This window comes from Macaca fascicularis, chromosome 1 (genome assembly GCF_037993035.2).
Source record: "Macaca fascicularis isolate 582-1 chromosome 1, T2T-MFA8v1.1".
Taxonomy (NCBI): Eukaryota; Metazoa; Chordata; class Mammalia; order Primates; family Cercopithecidae; genus Macaca; species Macaca fascicularis.
The window spans coordinates 152,388,628-152,412,934 of NC_088375.1; the positions used below are offsets into that span (position 1 = coordinate 152,388,628).

Below are 24,307 nucleotides of genomic sequence, written 5' to 3' on the forward strand. Positions count from 1 at the left end.
AATTGCCATCAGTATTATAATCATTACCAAGTTCCAAAACAAACAAACAAACAAAAACCTTGTTAGGAATAGATCCATCTCTGCAGATATCCAAGACTGCAGCGCTGGGATAAAATATGAATCAAAGACTAATGCCAAAAAACCAAAATTACATTTTTAAAAGAGGATGTTACATTAAAATAGTGATAAGCCAGGTAATTATAGAGAATTCATGTACCTTTCAGCATAATTAATGACATTAAGTACCAAAGTTTGAAATTTAAAATCCATCTACCTTAAATTATGTTTTTGAATTTACATATATCATTAGAATGAAAATAAATGTAGAATGGTTAGATTAATAAGTATAAACTAAACATGGATTAGATATTCATCCATTGTGAATATTACAAAAGAAAGCAAGAATTGCTTCTCATATTAAGTAGATTCTCGTTAACTGCAGGGCATTTACTAAAACTAATATTAATATTATCTTAGTTAACTTTTCATATATAACAAGATCTGGGTAAATAAACCCTGTATGAAATCTGGAATGCAATTTATAATGAATTTGTACTAATGATATCTAATGTGCCTAGTTAAAATGGAAGTTTTATAGAGAATAAATGTTGCTCATTTACTTCAAAGGGAGTTACCAAACATGTATAATTTGATGATAATTTAAGAAATAAAACAATGTTAGCTAATATAAGTACGATTTACAAATTTCCTTATGAAAATGCAGCACACATGTTATGTATTTTTTTTAATTTTTTACTAGTTTATTTAAAAACTTTTTAGACTCTATGAATACTCCAAAGATTCAAACAAATAACTATTTGGGAATATATCCTTGTGGTACGTAGGAAAATACCCCCTCCCCAAGATTTCCATGCTGGAATCCCCAGAACCTGTGAATATGTAACATTGTTACTTGGCAAAGGGACTTTACAGATGTAATTAAGGTCATGGACCTTAATATAGAAAGATTATTATCATCTGGATTATCCAGATACACCTGATCTAATAAACAAGCCTTTAAAAGTAGAGGACTCTTTCCAGATGAAGTCAAAGAAATGTGGGCTAGGAAACAAGAAAGATGAGGCAGAAGGTGGGGGCACAGAGAAGTATAGCAGGTAATTCGCATAGTCTCTAGAAGCCTAAGGATGCCTGGCCAAAAGCCAGCAAGGAAGTGGTAACTTCAGTCCTACAACTGCATGGAACTGAATCCTGCTAAGAAATCGAATGAGCCTGGAAGTAGATTCTGCCCCAGAACCTCCCACATGGAATGCAGCTAGACTGACATGTTGGTTTTAGTCCAGTGACACCCATGTCAGCCTTCTAAACTACAGAACTGTGAGATACATTTATTTTAAGCCACAATGTTTGTGGCTACTTGTTAAGGCATTAAGAGAAAACTCATACCATACTGCATTTATATATATATGTGTGTATATATATATACACACACACATATAATATAAACACTTATTAGTAAGTGAACACTAGGATGATCAAAATTCACTTTCATGGTAGAACCTCATGGCATCAATATGAATGAGAATTTTGAAATTCTAAAGTTTTAGAGAATAATTTCTTTAAGAATTGACATCTTAAATCACGATATAAAGCAAAACAGACAGACAGACAAAACTGCATTTAAAAAATAGAACTAGGTGTTTGGATAGTCAACATTAGCTAGGGATTTCGTGGTTTGAGTTTTTATTTAATTTTTTTTTCAGTTTCCTAACTAAAGATTGTGTAATATTGCTGCCTCTTTTTTATATCCTCCAGTGAATTTTATCATTTTAGTAAAACTACTGTTTATTATTACAGCTATTCTTTGTCAAACAATGATATATATTTTTGAATGAATTTTCAGAAATACAAATTTTATTAGCATTTTTAAAACTTGCATTATTTATTTTTTTGTTTGCATAAACTCCAAATTATTAAATAAGAAAGTATTTTTTGCCTAATTTCTTTTGTTGTTTTATGAAAAATGAAGTATAGCTCTCACACATTCAGAAGAAACTTCATTCAATTCTTTAGTGTTAACTTGCTGCATCATCCTGCTGTGGGGGACATGCTTGTACGTTTGCCTCTAGATTCCCTAGAGCAGGGATCCTCAGCCTCTAACCATGGATGGTACAGCAGGAGCCGGGCTGCACAGAGGGAGGTGAGCAGCAGGTGAGCAAAGCAAAGCTTCATCTGTATTTACAGCTGCTCCCCATCACTTGCATTCCCACCTAAGCTCCGCCTCCCATCAGATCAGCAGCAGCATTAGATTCTCATAGGAGCACAAACCCTATTGTGAACTGTGCACGCACGGGATCTCGGTTGCACGCTCCTTATGAGAATCCAATGCCTAATGGTCTGTCACTGTCTTCCATCAGCCCCAGATGAGACCATCTAGTTGCAGGAAAACAAGCTCAGAGCTCCCACTGGTTCTACATTATGGTGAGTTGTATAATTATTTCATTATATATTACAATGGAACAATAACAGGAATAAAATGCACAACGAATGTAATGCACTTGAATCATTCCCAAATCATCTCCCTCCACCATCTGGTCCGTGGAAAAAAAATTGTCTTCCACAAAACCAGCCCCTGGTGCCAAAGAGGTTGGGGGCCACTGCCCTAGAGGAAATTCTTCTCTCACAGAAGGAACAGAGCATGGAGTGAACACTGCCCCCACTCCACCCCTCTGCTTACTTCCCTCAGGGAAGACAGAATAACTATCTGCTTGGTAAGATCCATTAAGGGTCCAATATCTGTTGTCTGCACTGTCTATCAGAAATGCTTGCTTTTCCTAATTATAGTTTTGTATCTGAAAATCAGCATTGAATATTGTATAGTGAAGTGCAGAAGAGTTGTTGTTGTTATTTTAACTTTTATTTTAGGTTCAGGGGTACATGTGCAGGTTTGTGATATAGGTAAACTCATGTCACAGGTATTTGTTGTACTGATTATTTCATCACACAGGTACTAAGCCTAGTACCCAACAGTTATTTTTTCTGATTCTCTCCCTCCTCCTGCCCTCCACCTCCAAGTCAGCCCCAGCATTGGTTGTTCCCTTCTTTGTGTTCATTTATTCTCATCATTTAGCTCTGATTTGTAAGTGAGAATATGCAGTGTTTGTTTTTCTGTTCCTGTGTTAGTTTGCTAAGGATGGTGGCCTCAGAGTTTTGACAAAATAATGAAGCATAAAGATAAAGCACTCAGATATAGAAATGTTGTGCTTTCAGTGAGTCACCACCTGATTTTTTGGAGAAAAGCGAAAGAACATAATCTCAACATTATTTTTGGTCTATTTTGACAGTGAGTTCAAAAAACCAGCAATTTCCCAAAATCTGTAAAGGAAATACCCAGGGACCCTCAGACTGTTTACAAACATACTCTCTCCTGGGTTCTCATAGCAATTTGCTCCCATTTCCTCAGTAAGACTTATTATCCTGAATTATAATTGTTTGTACTTGCATTTCCTGACCTTTCACCTCTTCCTTCACCTCTTAGAGCTTTCCTGCTTCTCCTGACACCTTCCTCTCCGTTACATTCTACTTCCAGTTTGTCTCCAAGTCCTACAGATTTCACTTCCCAAACACTTTAAAATCTGTCCTCTCCACTGTCATCATCCGCATCCAAGCTACCGTTACCTAGCCTTGTAGCATGGCCATTGCCTCCTAACTGGCTTCTCTATCTAATCTTGTCTCTGTCAAATCTTTTTTCTACTTTGCAGACGTGGTGATCTTTCCAAAATGGAAATCTGATAAGCTCTCATGCACTCGGCTACTTCTCAGCCTACTTTTCCAGCACTCTTACCCTCTATGATAGCAGATACAGATGCTCCTTTACTTACAACGGGATTACATCCCGATAAACACATCATAAGATGAAAATATTGTAAGCCAAAAATGCATTTAATACATCTAACCTACTGAACGTCATAGACTAGCCTACCTTAAATGTGCTCAGAGCACTTACACTAGCCCATAGTTGGGCAAAATCATCTAACACACAGGTTATTTTACAATAAATTATTGACTGTCTCATGTAATTTATTGAATACTGTGTTGAAAGTGAAAAACGGAATGGTTGTATGGATACGGAAAATACAGTTTCTACTGAATGTTTATTGCTTTCTCACCATCTAGTTGAAAAATAGTAAGTTGAACCAGCATAAGTCAGAGACTGTCCGTAGACATTGAACACTTAATGCATGCTGAACACATTGTGCTGACTGCTCTTAATATAATATTTAACTCAGTCCTCACAGCCCACGTTGAGATTGCTATGTCATCCCCTTAAGCAGTTGAGGAAACTGATGCAGAGTGTGTTTAAACAATTTACCCAAAGAGCCACAGCTAATTATTAGTAGGTCTCTGTTTGAAGCCACATAATTTGAATCCAGAGCCTATTTTCTGAACCTCCATTCCACACTTAACTTTTCTTTTCAGTTTCTTAAAGGCTACGTGTTCCTCCCTGCCTTTCTTTTTTTAATTTTTTAATTTTTTTTGGAGACGGAGTTTCACTCTTGCTGTCCAGGCTGGAGTGTAATGGCATGATCTCGGCTCACTGCAACCTCAGTCTCCCGGGTTCAAGTGATTCTCCTGCCTCAGCTTCCCGAGTAGCTGGGATCAGAGGTGTCCGCCACCATGCCTGGCTAATTTTTGTATTTTTAGTAGAGACGGGGTTTCACCATATTGGCCAGGCTGGTGTCAAACTCCTGACCTCAGGTGATCCTCCCGCGTTGGCCTCCCAAAGTGCTGGGATTACAGGCATGAACCACTACACCCAGCCAATGCCTGGATTCTTTCTCCATGTTTCTCCCCCATACCTGATTCACCTTTCTCTCCATCTTTACCTAGATAGCTACTTCTGATTCTTTCTATCAGCTCCAGTGTGACTTACTCCCAGAAGACTTCTCTGACTCCCTAGGCTACATCTGCTTTCTTCTGTAGAAGATGTCATGGACTTTTATCGCTCCCTTCACAGCACTTACTGTGCAGTCAGTCACTCTTGGTTGTGTTTATTCCGTAACACTGATCTCCAACACCAGCTGATGAACCCCAGAAACAGGACTCTTGTCTGGTGCTGCTCACCGTTGTGTCCTCAGTGCCTATAGCTATATCTAGAAAAGAGGTGCTTAATAAACACAGGATGAAAGACTGAAGCAATGCTTCTTTCTGCCTTTAACCATATTCTCTCTCTGAGCCCTTCACATGCTACTATACAAGCTCCCTATAGTGTTTAAGTGTGACATATTTTAGCTCCACCCTCTGAGATTCAATAAAGCTCTTTCTCCATTTCTAGTCTGAAAACTTCTAGGCTGGATGCAGTGGCTCACCCTTGTAATCTCAGCACTTAGAGAGGCTGAGGCGGGCGGATCACCTGAGGTCGGGAGTTCAAGACCAACCTGAACAACATGGAGAAACCCCATCTCTACTAAAAAATACAAAATTAGCCAGGCATGGTGGCACATGCCTGTAATCCCAGCTACTCGGGAGCCTGAGGCAAGAAAAATGCTTGAACCTGGGAGGCAATGTTGCAGAGAGCTGGGATTGAGTCATTGTACTCCAGCCTGGGCAACAAGAGTGAGAATCCATCTCAAAAGAAAGAAAGAAAACAAAGAAAAAGAAAAAAGAAAAGAAAAGAAAAAAGAAAACTTCTAGAGAAGGACCTTGACTGGCATGGTTAGGGTCAGGTTCTACTCCTAGACCTGTTGACTCTGATCAAAGAGGCCATATTACTATGTACATCTGACTATCCCCACCTTTCTCAGAAAGAGGGAGATCATACTGTTCTAAAAAGACACTCCAATTGGTGTCCACTACAACATCCAAGTGAATGTTAGTCCAGTTGAACTTAATTAAAATAATGGCAGTATAGTAACCACTTACCATAAGCAAAGCATGTTGCTCAATGTGTTACCTATGTTATTTCATTTTATATTTATGATAACCCTATGATGTAGATTTTCCTATTTGTATTGTTATCCCTATATCACAGAGGAGAAATTAAGACTTAGAGAGTTTATCACACAGCTGGAAAATGGCAGAGTAAACCCTAACTGCAAAGTTTGCGCTCAGAATTGCTACACATTCTGCCTTCTTAAGGTAAAGCTATTTGAGTATACAGATAACCAAAATTTTACTAGATGATTAGTTGCATCCATGTACAGATGTAAAGGAAAGAATCCTCCAAGTAATTACACACAGAGTCTGTAATACAAAGTGACGAATTGGGAGTAGGAGGAAAAATAAGATGTATATAAAATACAGCAAGGGTTATCTCTGTCTAATGATAGTGAAATAGTAAATGTAAATACATAAGATTATGTGAAGTTGTGTTAACCATAACTGCGCACACACAGACATACACAAGCAAACACAAAATAAGTAAGCAAGGATTTGAATCCATCCCAGTACTGCTCATTGTACATGACCTAACCTGGGGTTGAAAAAAGCCCTCTCTCAAGAGAGCACAAAAATATAAGCGCACATATTGATCAGAAAATCATGTTTCAATACACTCATTTTCATTTTCAAAGTTGAAATTTTTATTAGATCCTCAAAAGTATTGTATTCAAATTCACTCGAGAATAATCTTTATAAGAGAAAATATAAATTGAGTTTCACATACTGACACCTATTTCAGGGATTTGGGAATAAAAGATAAAATAAAATAATTTTCTATAAATCCTGGTATATTATCAAAGTGGTACATTAATTTTTATACTAAATTATTTAACTATTAGCATATTATAAAATTAAAAATGACAGTTCTGTTTTATACAATTACAAAGCATTAAATTTGAATATGATTCAATAATAATATGTAAAATGCACTATCATATGAAGTTGATCTGATTAACTTCATAATACTATATACTTATAAAATATTATTAAAAATGTATTAACATGGTTCCCTTTAAAACATTCTTTCCTCTGATATGACTATGCCCAATGCTTTAATGCATATGATCAAATGCTTTAATTTATTCCCTAAACATTTTCTTGACACTATTGGTTTCTATAATTGTTTTCTAGATAATTTAACTATAAAACATTTCAATATTTCAGTTTTATCATGTATGTGATGCACCATTAAATTCTATTGTATAAATCTGTTAGATATCATAAAATGTTCCTATTATTAAACCAGAGAAGTACATATGAATTGGATCCTGTTCTAATTGTCATTTATTCCAATTTTGATCTGTTTAAAAATTGAGCTGAAAGTAGATGTTAAAATCTGAGAAACTTAAAGGAAATGGTGTATTTATGGATCAGGTTTTTAACATCTATGAAAAAATATTCAAAAACAGGCATTTTCTTTCAAAATACAATTATAATAACATCATAGATTTTTAACATAACAAATTTGATAAAAACATTTTTGTTTGTACTTTCAATAAATCAGTTGGCACATATGTGTTAACTACCTTCTATGTGACAGAAATATTTCTGTGTACAGGGAAAGCTGGAAGAATACAATATTCAGTTAGGTATTTGTTCAATTGACATCTGACTCAAAAAGGATTTCAAAATAAATTAAAATAGGTTTGTATTTAAGTAAAATGGTAATAGGTGTTAAGGAAATTAAAGCAACACCAATACAGAGGAGCTGTTGGACCAGTGGACTCAAACGCTCCATGACCCTCAGTCAAACAATTGGGTATAGCTCTTCAGCTCTGTTTGCCTCTCATGCTGCAAAAACCCCTTTGCTTCCCCACTTCTGAATAACTCTCATGCTATGCTCATTAATAACTCAGCACCCCCACAGGCATCTTACACCCAGCAAACACTACAATGAGGCTTATTTTAAACATCCTACCTGGCCAACTGCATTCAATTCATGTTTATATGTGTCGGTGATGTGAATTTATCTCACCAAACCTAAAATTCTGAATACTAGACCGCTTGGATATCCTACAGGCACTTTTTAGTTAACATCCTAAAAACTCAATTCATACCATTTCTACTCCCTAATCTATACTTGTGTCTCCACTTACATCCCCTGGCACCAGTTCTACCTGTTGCTCAGGACACAAATTTGGGAACTATTCTAGATGCTTTCCTTTCCTCATTCTACATCCCTCGTCTCTGGCCTGGGATCAACTGCCACATGCTGGCCTGCTTTACTTCAGATTCATGACTGCTAAACTTCAGTGTGCCCATATCAGTCCTACAGCCTCTCTCAGTCAATTCACTCTCTCTCCTAAATGACTATTTCACAATTTTTCCTTCTCCTCAAATTCCCAGTATCTCTTCCTGGTCTTCATCCTCGGTGGATGACTTTCCATATTATCTCACTGAGAAATAGAAGCAATCTCCAAAAGACCTTCTAAGAGCCCATGTCCCACATCTGTCTCCTGGGCATCCAGACCTTCTTATACCGGGTCTCCTAGAACCAGCCACTCCATATACTCCAGTCTCCATTTGCCTCTCAAGATGAGGAGTCAATCTTATCATGGTCAATTTCCCCTCTCTTGACTCTTTCCTGTAATATACATACTTGCTATTAAAAATGAATAATAACTACTGACAACTTCATCGTGAACTTCTAGCTTCCAGAATTGTGAGAAAATAAATTTCTGTTCTTTAAGCCACCCAGTCTGTGGCATTTTGTTTTGAAAGCCCAAGCGAACTAATACAATAGTACACTTATACTGTTGAGTTTTCACGTTTAGGCAATCTATATTAACTTCCTTCTAGAGAAGATGAGAATTTACATTATTTTCACCACTCCCCACCGACACTCACATACGTGGGCAGCCATGCCTCCCATTATAGATACTATATTTGATCAATCTAAGAGACCATTGATTTTAAGGTGTACTGTCATTTTATGTACTAAGAAAAATTATGCGAATTAACTATGATACAAAACTTTCTCATCACATAGACTTTTTACTGAAAAAGATTTTTTAGAATTAATCATATATAAATTTCATAATGTATCATTCTTACTCAACATAAAAATATGAGCAAAGTAAATTGTTAAAGGTATACCTAGTATTTTTTTCAAATTCAGAATCTGATGTTCAAATCACTTATTTGACTAAGTCTTACAATCAATGTTATTCCACACTATCATCCTTTGTACCATCAAAAATGTTGACAATGTAGTTTTTATAGAAGAATTCTTAAAATACCAAAAGACTTTGATGTTGGTCTTCAATTGAGTTTTGCATTATGCACAGCTATCTAGATTTTTTTCTCCCTCTTCGAGAATATTATCAGCTACACTTACTTTACTACTTCACTTTATTCCCACACCATTGATGCCTTATTTATGTATATAACCATGTAGCTGCCACCAAACTAATTATAGGACACCTCCAATACAGCATGCTGCAGTTTTTTATGTTCTTGCTTTCTATTTGTATTTTATTTGTTTGTTTATTTTGAGGTAGGGTCTTGCTCTGTCTCCCAGACTAGAGCATAGTGGTGCAATCACAGCTCACTGCAGCCTCAATCTCCCAGGCTCAAATGATCCTCCCAATGCAGTTTCCTAAGCAGCTAGAAATACAGGTGTGCGCCACCAAGTCTGGCTAATTATTTTGATATTTTTAAAATAGAAATTAGGTCTCACTACATTTTTCAGGCTGGTCTTGAACTCCTGAGCTCAAGCAATTCTCCTGACTCAGCCAACCAAAGTGATAGGATTACAGGCGTGAGCCACCAAGCCCAGCCCATGCTGTCTTGCATAGGTGATGACAACCTTACTATGAATTGCTGCCTGGCCAACAGTATTTGTAAGATATCATTTATTATATCATAATCTCTATTTTTAAGTATATTAAAAAGCACATGCAAGAATTAATGAAATTAAAAATATCATTTTGATTAGACCAATATTCCATGTTTACTTATCAGAGGCATGTAAATGCTCATCATTGCACATATGAATTTACTTTCAAGTTAATGAAGTTTCAGGGCCCCTCACTGACATGACTATCTTCCAAATCCTTAGGAGAGGACCTAAAGATATGTTCACAGGATCACACTTCCTTTTAAATTGCAAAAGTAAGATATTTTAATAGCAACTTGTTAAGGTCACTAACCCCCTTCAACTCTGACTTTACGTTTATCATCTATCATGTTACTCCTCATGACTGGGGCTGTGATTAGAATGCTTGTGTCTGCTCCAAAATTCGTGTGAGAACTTAATCTCTAAATAACAGTATTGAGGGGTCTTTACAGGATGTTTAGGCTATGAGGGCTCCACTTCATTTATGGATTAATGCCATATAAAGTGTCTTGAGGGGGCAAGTAAATTGGATGCAGTTATTGAAAGAGTTATAATGCCCAGGGGGCCTAATGAAGGAAAAAAAATATCTTTATGGATTTTTCAAAATAAGAGGAAACAATCTGCAAACAGGTTATGTCCAGAGAGGGCAGATGGTTCAAGATCAATGTGATGATGAAGTCTAGAAAGTGGTCATATTGGTGGGGACTAACCCAAAGATAGTGGAGTGTCTAAAGAATCACATCAACAGCATAGCGTCACATGGACCATGAGGTCAAAATTGCTGAGATCCACTGTAGGAGATGATGTCGAGAGAAAATGTCTTAAGCAGGTGCTAAAATAATCAGACTCAATGAAAGCAGATTCATGAAAGTAGTAGACACGTGCATTAGGATTTGGAAGGTCCTGAGGTGTTGGGCTTCACTTGAAGGAAAGTTGAGTGACAAGAGCTGGCTAGTGGTATAGAATCTGTCAGCCAGAGACAAGGACAAGGAACAGGCTCACTACACCCCACTCACACTCAAGAAGAAGAGAATGAGCAGATTACATGCAGTAAGGAATGAAAGGCTCATCTCAGAGAACACAGTTTGATTTTTAAACATAAGTATTATAGTGGTCCACATAATACATTTTCTGCCCATATTTCACAGTGTTTCTATGATTTTCTGTGAATTACCTTCTTCAAAAATAAATAAGAAGGAGTCAGGAGGTTAAAAAGGAGGAAAACGAATAAGGAGAAGAGAAAGAGAAATTAAGGAAGAAACACTAGTGAGAAAAAGTTGCCCTCTTCAGTGCCTGGACAATCTCTCATCTGCAAGGTGGCCCCTGCTTGCATGTGGAGCTGAGTGAAAACAAGAGGACTTCCTAGCTACTGAATGACAGTTGTCCTCTACCTATGGCTTTGTTTCTCTACTCAGTAATTCATAAACACGTTGTGCATTAGAATGTGCAGGAAATCTTTACAAAATTACATGGATTCCTGAGTTTCCCCTATCCCCCCACCTTCTCTATCATCTTCCCATCCCAACCCAGCCCTATTAAAGATGAATTATTGGATATAAACTTTAGGGCTTTGTATTTAGAAACCTCCCAGATCATTATGTTACTAGATGAAGTCCTCGTTTGAGAGCTTCTACTCTAGGTTATGCCAATCCTAGGCAACTAGAAAGTTCTAATGACATGCTTCCCCCAAATCCTGAACCCTCTCCACCTGGTGGAACTCCCCAAGACTGGTGGGGAGAAAGTTATTCTGTGGAGATCCTAAGAAACTACAGTCACCCAAAGAAATTTTTCAACTCATGACTCCACAAAAACATGTTTAAAAAAGACAAACTGAAAGAATGCTACTACGGAACACAATTTTTCTCTCTTTGTGCTTTCCTTTTTTCTTCCATTAGAGTCAGTCGGTTAACAAGTCTCAATGAAGTAAAGCCACACATGTTACAGCAGTCAGGAACCTGGTTTTTTTGTTTGTTTGTTTTTTAACTCACTGTGCATCCTATTCCACTCCTCTCCACAACTCTTATCCTATTAGAGTGGCCAAAATGTGAGGAATTTATTTCCACAAAAATGCTCCTAAATTAAAATAACTTCACAGAAAAATATGACCCAAAAGAGATATATCAAATGCAGAATGCTGAACAGAAAAAGAAAACTATAGTGTCCCTGAGGAGTCTGAGAATAAAGTCTGAGTACTACAAGATGGAACCTTCCACCAGATTGCTGTTCAATTTAATTATGGTTTAAAATGTGCATATGTGAAATTAACATTTAGGATCCTGGTGATTTAAAAAGCAGCAATAGGCCACCATTTGAATTCACAGACTTGTAATCCATCTTGTCCCATGGAACAACTAAGTACAATATGATATCAGTGCTCAGATTTCTGGGGAGAGAAAACAGTGGCCCTATTTTTAAAAATAAAACTATGCATATGTAACATGAACACAAAAAAAGGGGAATTATGCTAATACCAAGGGGGAACTACAAAGCTTCCATCCTTTTAGTCTCAAACCAAGTAGAAATCCCTACTTCGCTCTCTAGGTCTATTAGGAATGTCATTGCACACAGACCAATGTTACATTCTTAAAACGTTCTCTGAGCCTCAGACTATGCCCATGTCTTTCACAGTTTGAATGATCAGAGGAGGAGCTACTAAGTGAAGGATGAGACCTAGACTAGTGTGACTGAAGGTGCACTGATAGTATCTTTCTACCTGCAACTCCACCCCATGGTTTTGTTTTTTGTTGTTTGTCTGTTTGTTAAGATGGAGTCTTATAGTGGAAAGACTCCGAGCCTAGACTCCATTCCTCATTCATGACCTTGTAGCCTGGGGCAAGTTACTTAACTTTTCTGGAACTGTTTTTTATTGATATTTTTGTTTTTTTGTTGTCAGTAATTACAGCTGCATTTTAGGTACAGGATTGGGACCATGAGTGAAAAAGAATGGTTAAAATACCTGTTACTGGGATACCATATAACACCTAGTTAGCAAATTTGGCATGGAACGACTTCACCAAAAACAAATGAAGCCGACACCTCTGAGGTTGTGTTGTGCTGATGGAGCCCATCAGGGCAGTTGACTGGGTGGACCTGCTTCTGCTACCATGGCAAGATCTGACTGCTTCAGCCTCTTGACCCTCATCATAGATGTGCAGCCCTCACCCACTGCCCTGCTCCAGTCACACTGCCTCCCGTAAGTTGGAACAGTCTAGGCTCTGACTTTCATCAGGTTCCTGTTGATACCTTTCTCCTGGCTTTTCACAGGACTCATCTCCTTAGTTCTCATTTCAAATGTCACCTCCTCAGAAAAGCTTTTTTATAACTATCCCTATCTAAAGGAAGACCTTCTTTGTATTTTTAAATATATTCCCTCCTGTTTGTTTGGTTTTTTTTTCTAATTGCACACCCTAATCTGTAATGACCTTATTTATTTGGTTGTGTAATATAACCTAATGCCGCTGAGTGCCTTTCTACCCCTTCTGCCTAGGAAAGTGCCTTGTGCATAGGAGATGTGCTGTGAATAAGATATTTGTTAAACGAATGAATGAATGAATGAATGATGAATGAAGGAACAAGTTATTGTTTCACCACTGTCTCAATTTTGAAGCTGTTTGGACTGAATTCTCATTCAGAGAAAGCCCTAGGGGTCTTGAAGAAAGACATTGAGAAAAATCAAATAAAATGTTGTCACTATGATGGTCTCCTAATGAAAACTTGATATATACTAATTATTGGTGGAGACATTTTTGTTATTGAAGGACAGTAGCCTCAATAGAGCATATAGTACCTTCACTTCCATTTGTCTGGGTTCCTTCAACTGTAAAATGAGGAAACGATTCATATGCACATTATGTGTGCTGTGAAGGTTAAATGAGTTTATATATGTGAATGCTTAAAATAGTACCTGGATCTTAGTCAATGCTAAAAATGGCATTTCCAGAAGTTCTGTTTACTTCAGTCTATGGCAAAGACAATTTGAGTCAACAGGTTAATTCATCTCACTGAGACTGCAGATATGGGAGGAAAGGCAGAATCTGTGCAGCTTTGGTCAACAGGACCTTGATGACATACACAGGGTTAAAGAAAAGCCTGTAATTCCTATTAGGTGAGAATTAGTATAATTTGATGCTGATATAACCTGACAAGATGAAAATGCTGTTCCACTAAAATCCGTGGAGAGATTATATCCTCAAAGTTTTGAAGCAAACTATTTTCACTAACAACATGTGATTATTGAAAAGTTATTTTAAATCCTTGCTGACCAAACTGATCAGAGATAACAAAATATTTAAGGATCTTCTGGTCAAATGGACACCAAAGCTTGTTGGATAAAATACAGGGCAGTTGGATTTATGGTAACACATAAGTCAGCAAGTCCCTGGATTTGTCTGTTATACTTTCTGCTATGTATTATCAGGACCCTTGAATAAAGATCCATTTCAGTTCAAAACTAGTAAGATTTTAAGATTTACCATAAATTCAGAGTTTTGAACTGATGATACACTTAGTGTGTCAGTTTATAAAGATAAAAAGTTTTTTTTTTTTAAATCCATGTTAGTAGGAAACTAAAAATAGCAAATGGTCCCATATTTATATCTCAGTAGTCAGAATACAAACAAACATCCTTGGTGAAAACACATCAGTGCTTCCAATTAAGGCAATATAATTGCATGCTTTGAAGTGGAACAATGGAAAAATCTGACAAACCATTGTATTAATTTGAGACACAGACTTTAGAGACATATAAAAAATAACACTTAATCTTTGTATGGCATCTGCTTCTATACACTTTTTGCATAACATTTATGTATTGTGTGTAAACACACACATTAGATAGATAAATAGATAGCTGGATAGATAAACATATGTTAAAGAGCTAGATGAAATCTGGTGCAACCCACTAATTCACTTTAGTAAGCCATTTCACTGTTACTGCTGCAAGTTCTATTGTCTTCTACAGTTTCATTGTTTTCAAAATTATAGAAAGCTTCACACCTTTATGCTCAGTCTGTTAATTTACTTACCTGGCAGATCTCAAATGACCAGACACGAGGATAGAGGACATAGTCTCAAATAAATCAGAGAGTGCTGTAAAAGCTGAGAGTAGTGCTTTTTATCCTATGTGTGTATTTAAATGTTTCATTTCATTTATAATGGAAAGTGCATTGGGGAAAAAATAGCAGTTCAATTAATAATCTCTTATGAACAACTGTTAGAGCACAAAGTTGTTTTCTAAACTCTTCATGAGATTACACAAGACAATTATTTAGTGATCAGTTTTCAACGGTCACTCTCTCCTTTCTTTGCCTTCTAAAATGACCTAACCAAAACTATCCATTATTTGTAAACGTATTTGTTAAGAATCTTGGTTTCTGGGCCACTGACTCTGCCTACACCAGTACTTGATTATATAAGATTTAAGAAAAAATACCACTTAGATTTCCTTATCAAGAAAGACCTAAACATCTCAGAAGGGGGCATTTAATCTAAGCAATTAGGTGAATGAATAATTAATTATCCTATACTGATTATTGTAAATGGCTATTGTCATTCATAAGCCTTTAGAAACCCCTTTGCAAGATAGATTGTAGGTCAACAGTTATATAATACAGCAGAGAAGCATCATTAGTACATTTTGGTCTATATCTGGAAATCATAGAAGGAAGCAGGCAGCCAGTCTAGAAGAGAGGAAATAATTCATCACTGTTGTCTTACACCCATCATAAACAGAGCAGTTACAATTAGGGCAGTTTTGTTTTAATTCTAGTCTTCCAACCTCCACCATAATCACGACAAATTCTCTTCCAACTTTTTTTCTGAGATTTTTTTTAACTTTAAAAATACCTTTACCTATTTTGTAAGGCATCATATTAATTATCTAAAACACTGAACTATTTTCCAGTAGAATTGAACGCTCTAAAATGCAAACATGCTATAGTACTCCAGATTGGAGCAACTTTCTGTAATGTAAACTGTTATGACATGAAATTCATTTATTCATAACTTACACTGATTTTGTTGTAAGATATTCAATGTTGTAAATGTAGACTCTTTAGTAAAATGCATTGCATTGAACGCAATAATGTACTTTATCTAGCAGTGTCTAGAACATTATCAAGGTAACTTTGAAACTCCTTCTGGTACTTATGATCAAAATTTCAGACTGACAGTCCTGAGTATGAAATCAAAATATCCATCAGCGCAACTGATGCCAAAGGTGTGCTTTCAGCTCATAGCCAAGTGTGCAATCTCTGCATTGCCAGGACCATTATGGTAACTAGACACTCTGGGTCTTATTGTCCCTTTCATCAATGTGTAACATCATAGCATAAAGCCATCAATACATTTCAGGCACAAGTTTGGAAAAATTGAATTTAAAGATGTAATTGATCAATAATTAGGATGTACCATCCAAGAAACTAAGTCGAGATTTAGAAAATTAAGGGCATTAAATTAAAATCTAAACAAACATTTTTAAAAAGTAATAAATAGTTTAGGGTTGAGCTATACTGTTTCTACTCTGACTGTACCTAGCATACTCTACCATACTGAGTTTAGGTGTCTCTTCAACACAGGTGGTTTGGCTCCTACCCATATATAGCCTGGGGGGAAGTAATCATGATTTTTAACAATTTCTTTAAATTAGTGATTTTTTGTTTCTTTGAGATGGAGTCTCTCTCTGTTGCCCAGGCTGGAGTGCAGTGGTACGATCTCAGCTCACTGCAAGCTCCGTCTCCCAAGTTCATGCCATTCTCCCGCCTCAGCCTCCCGAGTAGCTGGGAATACAAGCACCCACCACCTTGCCCGGATAATTTTTTGTATTTTTAGTAGAGATGGGGTTTCCCCATGTTAGCTAGGATGGGCTCGATCTCCTGACCTTGTGATCCGCCCACCTCGGCCTCCCAAAGTGCTAGTATTACAAGCGTGAGCCACCGCGCCTGGCCTAAATTGGTGATTTTTTAGTGTCATGTGTAGACAGAGATAAATAATAAAGAAAGAGAATTTGTAATCATCTAACAGATTTTTCCTGCCTGCTGCACAGACAAAATGAATTCACTGAGACCATGGCATTGCAGTCGAGAAAGAATTTAACTAGTGCGAGGCCAGCACACATGGGAAAAACTGGAGTTATTCAAATCAGTCTCCCTAAAGGCTCAAAGGTTAGGGTTTTTATGGACAATTTGATGACTGGGGGACTAGGGAATGGGCGCTGCTGATTGGTTGGGGATGAAATAATAGGGTGTGGAGAATGGTCCTCTTGTATTGAAGCTGCCTCTGGGTAGGGCAACAGGACCAGTTGAATCATGAGTCACAGGTCCTGGCAGAGCCAATCTGTTGTAAAAATGTCTGAAAAAAATCTCAAAAGATCAAGCTTAGGTTCTACAATGGTGATGTCATCCATAGGCGCAACTGAGGAAGTCACAAATCCTGTCACCTCTGGATACATGACTCCTGAGCAGTAAGGAATTATAGAAATGTTGTCTACTTCTTATCAGAATTCAGAGCCCTCTCACAATCCTAACTTTGTGGCCTTTCATTAGTTTTACAAAGGTGATCTAGTTTGGGAAGGAGCTATTATTGTCCTTGCTTTAAGGTTAAACTATAAACTAAATTCCTCCCCAAATTAGCTTAGCCTATGCCCAGGATTGACAAAGGACAGCATGAAGCTTAGAAGCAACATGGAGTCAACTGTGTCAGATTTCTCTTGCTGTCATAATTTTGCAAAGGTGGTTTCATATTTAGCCATTCTTTCTTAAGCAGGAAAGATAAAGAAGTTAAAGTTTACTGAAAAGGGTATGAGGTGAATCCACAAGTAATCTAGGAGAAGCCATCATTTTTCACATGGCATTATCATGCCAGGAAAAGTCACCATTTACCATTCTGCCCATGATTCTCCTATATAGCTATTCACAGGTTAAAGCTTTGTATTTCAGACTCTGTAACATTGGGAAAATCACTGGTTCATTTATGAGTCTTTGTGAATTCAGAGAGGAATTTAAAGTGTTGTGTCAGGTTTAGAGTCAGGTATTTGAAAGCTTTGGCACTCCTGGGTTAAGCCATCTCAAATATAAGATGGAATTAAAGCAAGGGAAAAATAATAACACATTAACTTTTAGTTCATTGTTGTCTTAGAGCCTGAAGGCCTCTAAGAGGTTTAACAAAAGACCATGAAGAATAACATGCTTGAAATACACTCCAAAGAAGAAGAAAGTAAACAATGAACTTCAAATAGTTCAAGGCAATGCACACTAACAGTATGTAGGACCAAAAATAAAAGTCTAAAGAGAAACTAAAAAGCTTTGAGACTGGCCTTTAGGATGGTGCATATGAGAAGGGGAAGAATTTCTAGTTAAAGCCTTTCAAGATCCAACAGATTATACTTTTTGATGGCCAATAGTATCATTCTGACCTTGACTGCTGCTGTAGGAAATAGCGGGGCATTCAAATATGGCCATGCATTTGCTCCACGTCAGTTAGACACTGAGAATAATGATGGCCCAAGAATAGAGGTCCTTTTGCTATAGTCTTTGTTCTCTGTGGGAGAAAAATCTGAGAAAGATTTTCTATTATACCCCAAATAGCATTTGTTCTGGCAGCTCATAATGGTGGGGAAAGGGAAGCAGATTATTAAACGAGGGGAAAGGTTTACCTAGGGAAACTTCCATTTATTGCATGCCAATATAACCTGGGTTTGTACTAGGTACTTCATCTGTGTTAACTCATTTAATCCTAAAAACACTCAGAGATGGGAATTGTGATTTCTATTTTATAGACACAAAAACAAAGATGGAGAGTGATAAGCCATTTGCCCAAAGCCATTCAGTGGCTGAATGATAGAGGTAAAATTTGCACTGAAATATGTTGAGTCCAAAGTTCTCAGTCTTTAATCACGATGCTTTTCTACCCATTACTAAATTTCAAGACTTGTGAGATCATCTCTAGTAAGTCTTATCATTTTATCCATCTACTTTAGGCAGATATTATCCAGAACACCCTAAGATCCACTGCACTCTATAAGGAAAAAGCTGACCTCTAGGTTTTTGCTTGAATCCATCTGCGGGGAGCAGCCAAGATGTAGAATAGAAACAGCTCTGGTCTGTAGCACAAGATGGTCAAATAGAAACAGCGCCACTCTGTGGCTCCCATAGAGAAGAATGAAAATAGCAAGAGAATTTTGCATCTTCAATTGAGATACCCAGATTCTCTCATTGGGACTGACTAGGTGGTGGGCATGACTCATGGAGAGTGAAGCAAAACAGTGTGGAGCGAGGGCCCACCAGGAGCTGCACAGGGCAAAGGGAGCTCCCTTCCCCAGTCAAGGAAGGTGGTGAGGGATTGTGCTACCCAACCCTGAAAACCACACTCTTCCCACTGGTCTTTGCAACTTGCAGATCAGCAGGTCCCCTCATGAGCCCATTCTGCCAAGGCTTTGGGTCCCAAGCACAGAGCTAACAAACTCACTGCAGTTGCTTGGGTGGGTGGCCACTCGGGCAGGCACTGAGACACAGGAATTTTCACATACTCCAGCTCCAGAACTTCAGTGATGCAGAAGATCCATCTACTCCCATGGGAAGAGGATTGAAGCAAGGGAGCCAAGCAGTCTCAATCAGCAGGTCCCACTCCCACAGAACCCCAAAAGCTAAAGCTAAAGCCCACTCACTTGGAATCCATGCCAGCCAGCACAGCCAGCTAGAAACTCCCTAAGAAGCCTGAGTTTTGAGGTGGGGAGGGCTGCCGCCATCACTGTGACTCCAGTCGGCCATTTTCCCTTGCCACAACTGCCAGCAAGACCAGGCGGTTTGGACTGGGAGAAGTTCCCCACAGCACACCACAGTGGCTCTGACAGTTCATGGCCGGGATGCTTCTTTAAGCAGGACCCCAACCTATTCCTCCTCACTGGGTGGGGTTTCCCTGAGGGATTATCAGCATTTCCAGCCAGGGGTTTATGGATAGAATTCTGATCTCCCTTATAGAAGCCCCTAGAAGGAAGGACAGCTGTGGTATTGTGGATCAATGGTCTTAGTCTTTTCTGCCTGCTGGCTCTGGAGAGTCAGGGCAGCCCAGATGAGGGGGATTCCCCCCCAGGGCAGCACACCTACTTTGCCAAGGGGCAGCTAGACTGTTTATTTAAGTGGATCTCAGATTCCATTCCTCCTGTCTGGGTGAGACATCCTGACAGGGATCTTCAGACACTTCATACAGGAGCATTTTGGCTGGCATCAGGTAGGTGCCTCTCTGGAACAGAGCTCCCAGAGGAAGGATAGAATGCCATGTTTGCTGTTCTGCAGCCTCCACTGGTGATACCCCAAAGTGCCAGCTGCAAGAGGGACACAGGCAAATAGGGTCTGGAATGGACACCTGGCACACCACAGCAGTCCCACAGAAGATGGGCCTGACTGCTAAAAGAAACAAACAGAAAGCAACAACAACAGCATCAAAAAAAAAAAAAAAAAAAAAAGACCCCACAAACACTACATCCAAATGTCAACATCCTCACAGATCAAAGGTAGATAAACCCATGAATGTGAGAAAGTATCAAAGCAAAAACATTGAAAACTCAAAAAGCCAAGTGCCTCTTCTCCTCCAAATGATCTTAACACTTACACAGCAAGGGCACAGAACTGGGCTTAGGTGGAGATGAATTGACAGAAGAAGGCTTCAGAAGATGGGTAATAATGAATTTCACTGAGCTAAAGAAATATATTTTAACCCATTGCAATGAAGCTAAGAACCACGATAAAATATTACAAGAGCTGTTAACCAGAATAACCAGTTTTGAGAGAAACATAAGTTACTTTATGGAACTGAAAAACACAACATGAGAACTTCACAATGCAAGCACAAGTATCAGTAGCCAAATAGACCAAGTGAAAGAAAGGATATCAGAGCTTGAGGACTATCTTGCTGAAATAAGGCAGGCAGACAAGATTGGAGAAAAAGAATGAAAAGGAACAAACAAAACCTTCAAGAACTATGGGATTATGTAAAAAGACTGAACCTATGACTGATTGGGGTACCTAAAGAGATGGGGAAAACAGAACCGAGTTGAAAAACACACTTCAGGATATCATTCAGGAGAACTTTCCCAACCTAGTAAGACAGGCCAACATTCAAACTCAGGAAATCCAGAGAACCCCAGTAAGATACTCCACAAGAAGTTCAACCCCAAGACACATAATCATCAGATTCTCCAGGGTTGAAATGAAGGGGAAAAAATGTTAAGGGCAGCCAGAGAGAAAGGCCAGGTCACCTATAAAGGCAAACCCATCAAACTAATAGCACACCTCTCAGTGGAAACACTACAAGCCGGAAGAGATTGGAAGCCAATATTCAACATTCTTAAAGGAAAGAATTTCAACCTAAAATTTCTTATCTGGCTGTTTTTTCAGACAAGCAAATGCTGAGGGAATTTGTCACCAAGAGGCCTGCCTTGCAAGAGCTCCTGAAGGAAGCACTAAATATGGAAAGGAAAAAACATTACTAGTCATTAAAAAAAAAAAAAAAAACTGAAGTACACAGATCAATGACACTATGAAGCAACTACATAAGTCTGCAGAATAACCAGTTGGTATCATGATGACAGGATCAAATTCACACATAATAATATTAATCTTAAATGTAAATGGACTAAATGACCCAATTAAAAGACACAGAATGGCAAACTGGATAAAGAGTCAAGATCTATCAGTGTGCTGTATTCAAGAGACCCATCTCACATACAAAGACACACATAGACCCAAAATAAAGGGATACATGAATATTTACCAAGCAAATGGAAAGTAAAAAAAAAAAAAAAAAAAAAAAAAAGGGGTAGTAATCCTAGTTTCTGACAAAACAGATTTTTTTTTTTTTTTTTTTTGAGACAGAGTCTCACTTTGTTGCCCAGGATGGAGTGCAGTGGCGCGATCTCGGCTCACTGCAAACTCCGCCTCCCAGGTTCACAGCCTTCTCCTGCCTCAGCCTCCCGAGTAGCAGGGACTACAGGTGCATGCCACCACACCTGGCTAATTTTTTTGTATTTTTAGTAGAGATGGGGTTTCTCCGTGTTAGCCAGGATGGTCTCGATCTCCCGACCTCGTGATCCATCCGCCTCGGCCTCCCAAAGTGCTTGGATTACAGGCGTGAGCCACCGCACCTGGCCAACAAAACAGATTTTAAACCAACAAAGGTCATAAAAGACAAAAAAGGGCATTACATAATGCTAAAGGGGCAATTCAACAAGAAGGGCTAACTATCATAAATATATATGCACCAACACAGGAGCACCCAGATTCATAAAACATGTTCTTAGAGACCTACAAAGATACTTAGACTCCAACACAATAAGAGTGAGAGACTTTAACACCCCACTGTCAATATTAGACAAATCATCAAGACAGAAAATTAACAAAGATATTCAGGACTTGAACTCAGCTCTAGATCAAGTGGACCTAAGAGATATCTACAGAACTCTGCACCCCAAAACAACAGAATATACATTCTTCTTGGCACAACATTGCACTTACTCTAAAATTGATCACATAATTGGAAGTAAATCGTTGCTCAGCAAATGTGAAAGAACTGAAATCATAACAGTCTCTCCGAACACAGTGCAATCAAATTAGAACTCAAGATTAAGAAATTCACTCAAAACCACACAACTATGTGGAAATTGAACAACTTGCTCCTGAATGGCTCCTGGGTAAATAATGAAATTGAGGCAGAAATCAAGAAGTTCTTTGGCACTAAGGAGAACAAAGTGACAACATACCAGAATCTCTGGGACACAGCTAAAGCAGTTAAGAGGTAAATTTATAACACTAAATGCCCACATCAAAAAGCTAGAAAGATCTCATATCAGCACCCTAATATCACAACTAAAAAGAGCTAGGGAACCAAGAGCAAACAAACCCCAAAGCTGGCAGAAGACAAGAAATAACCAAGGTCAGAGCAGAACTGAAGGAGATAGAGACACACAAAACCCTTCAAAAAATCTGTGAATCCAGGAGCTGGTTTTTTGAAAAAAAAAAAAAAATAATAAAATAGATGGACCATTAGCTAGACTAATAAAGAAGAAAAAGAGAAGAATAAAAAAGACACAATAAAAAATGACAAAGTGGATATCACCACTGACCCCACACAAAGGCAAACAACCATCAGAGAATACTGTAAACACCTTCATGCAAATAAACTAGAAAATCTAGAATAAATGGATAAATGCTTGGACATATACACCCTCCCAAGAATGAACTAGAAAGAAATTGAATCCCTGAATAGACCAATATCAAGTACTGAAATTGAGACAGTAGTAAGTAGCCTAGCAACCAAAAAAAATCCCAGGACCAGATAGATTTACAGCTGAACTCTACCAGAGGTACAAACAGAAACTGATACCCTTTCTTCTGAAACTATTCTAAACAATTGCAAAAGAGTGACTCTTCCCTAACTCATTTTCTGAGGCCAGCAACATCCTGATACCAAAACTTGGCAGAGATATAACAACAACAACAACAACAACGACAACAAAAGTACTTCAGGCCAATATCACTGATGAACATTGATGCAAAAATTCCTGATACAATACTGGCAAATCAAATCCAGCAGCACATCAAAAAGCTTATCCACCATGATCAAGCTGCCTTCATCCCTGGGCTGCAAGGCTGGTTCAACATATGCAAATCAATAAACATAATTCATCGCATAAACAGATCTAAAGAAAAAACCATGTGATTATCTCAATAGATGCAGAAAAGGTCTTTGATAAAATTCAACATCACTTCATGTGAAAAACTCTCAATAAATTAGGTTTTGAGGGAACATATCTCAAAATAATAAGAAACATTTATGACAAACCCACAAACCCACAACCAATATCGTACTCAATGGGCAAAAGCTGGAAGCATTCCCCTTGAAACCCAGGACAAGACAAGCATGCTCTTGCTCACCACTCCTATCCAACACACTATTGGAAGTTCAGGCCAGGGAGATAAGGCAAGAGAAAGAAATAAAGCATATTCAAATAGGAAGACAGGAAGTCAAATTTTCTTTTTTTGCAGATGACGTGATCCTGTATCTAGAAAACCCCATCATCTCAGCCCCAAAGCTTCTTAAGCTGAAAAGCAACTTCAGCAAAGTCCCAGGATACAAAATCAATGTGCAAAATTCACAAGCATTCCTATACACCAACAACAGACAAGCAGAGAGCCAAATCATAAATAAACTCCAATTTACAATTGCTACAAAGAGAATAAAATACCTAAGAGTACAGCAAACAAGGAAAGTGAAGGACCTCTTCAAGGAGAACTACGAAACACTCCTCAAGGAAATAAGAGAGGACACAAACAAATGGAAAACCATTCCATGCTCATGGATAGGAAGAATCAATACCCTGAAAATGGCCATACTGCCCAAACTAATTTATAGATTCAATTCTATTCCCATTAAACTACCATTGACATTCTTCACAGAATTAGAAGAAACTATTTAAAAGTTCATATGAAACCAAAAAGGACCTCATATAGCCAAAACAATTCTAAGCAAAAAGAACAAAGCTGGAGGCATCACACTATCCTACTTCAAACTATACTACCA

General features: G+C 38.0%; 1 long non-coding RNA gene across 1 annotated transcript in view; it reads left to right on the forward strand.

Moving 5' to 3' along the window:
• The first annotated feature begins 2,292 nt into the window (after window positions 1–2,292).
• The window catches only part of LOC135964830 (uncharacterized), a 44,859-nt gene continuing 22,844 nt past the window's right edge, over window positions 2,293–24,307 (forward strand). The window contains exon 1 of the long non-coding RNA XR_010577515.2: window positions 2,293–2,439. This is a non-coding gene — a long non-coding RNA (uncharacterized lncRNA). The remainder of the gene's footprint in view (window positions 2,440–24,307) is intronic.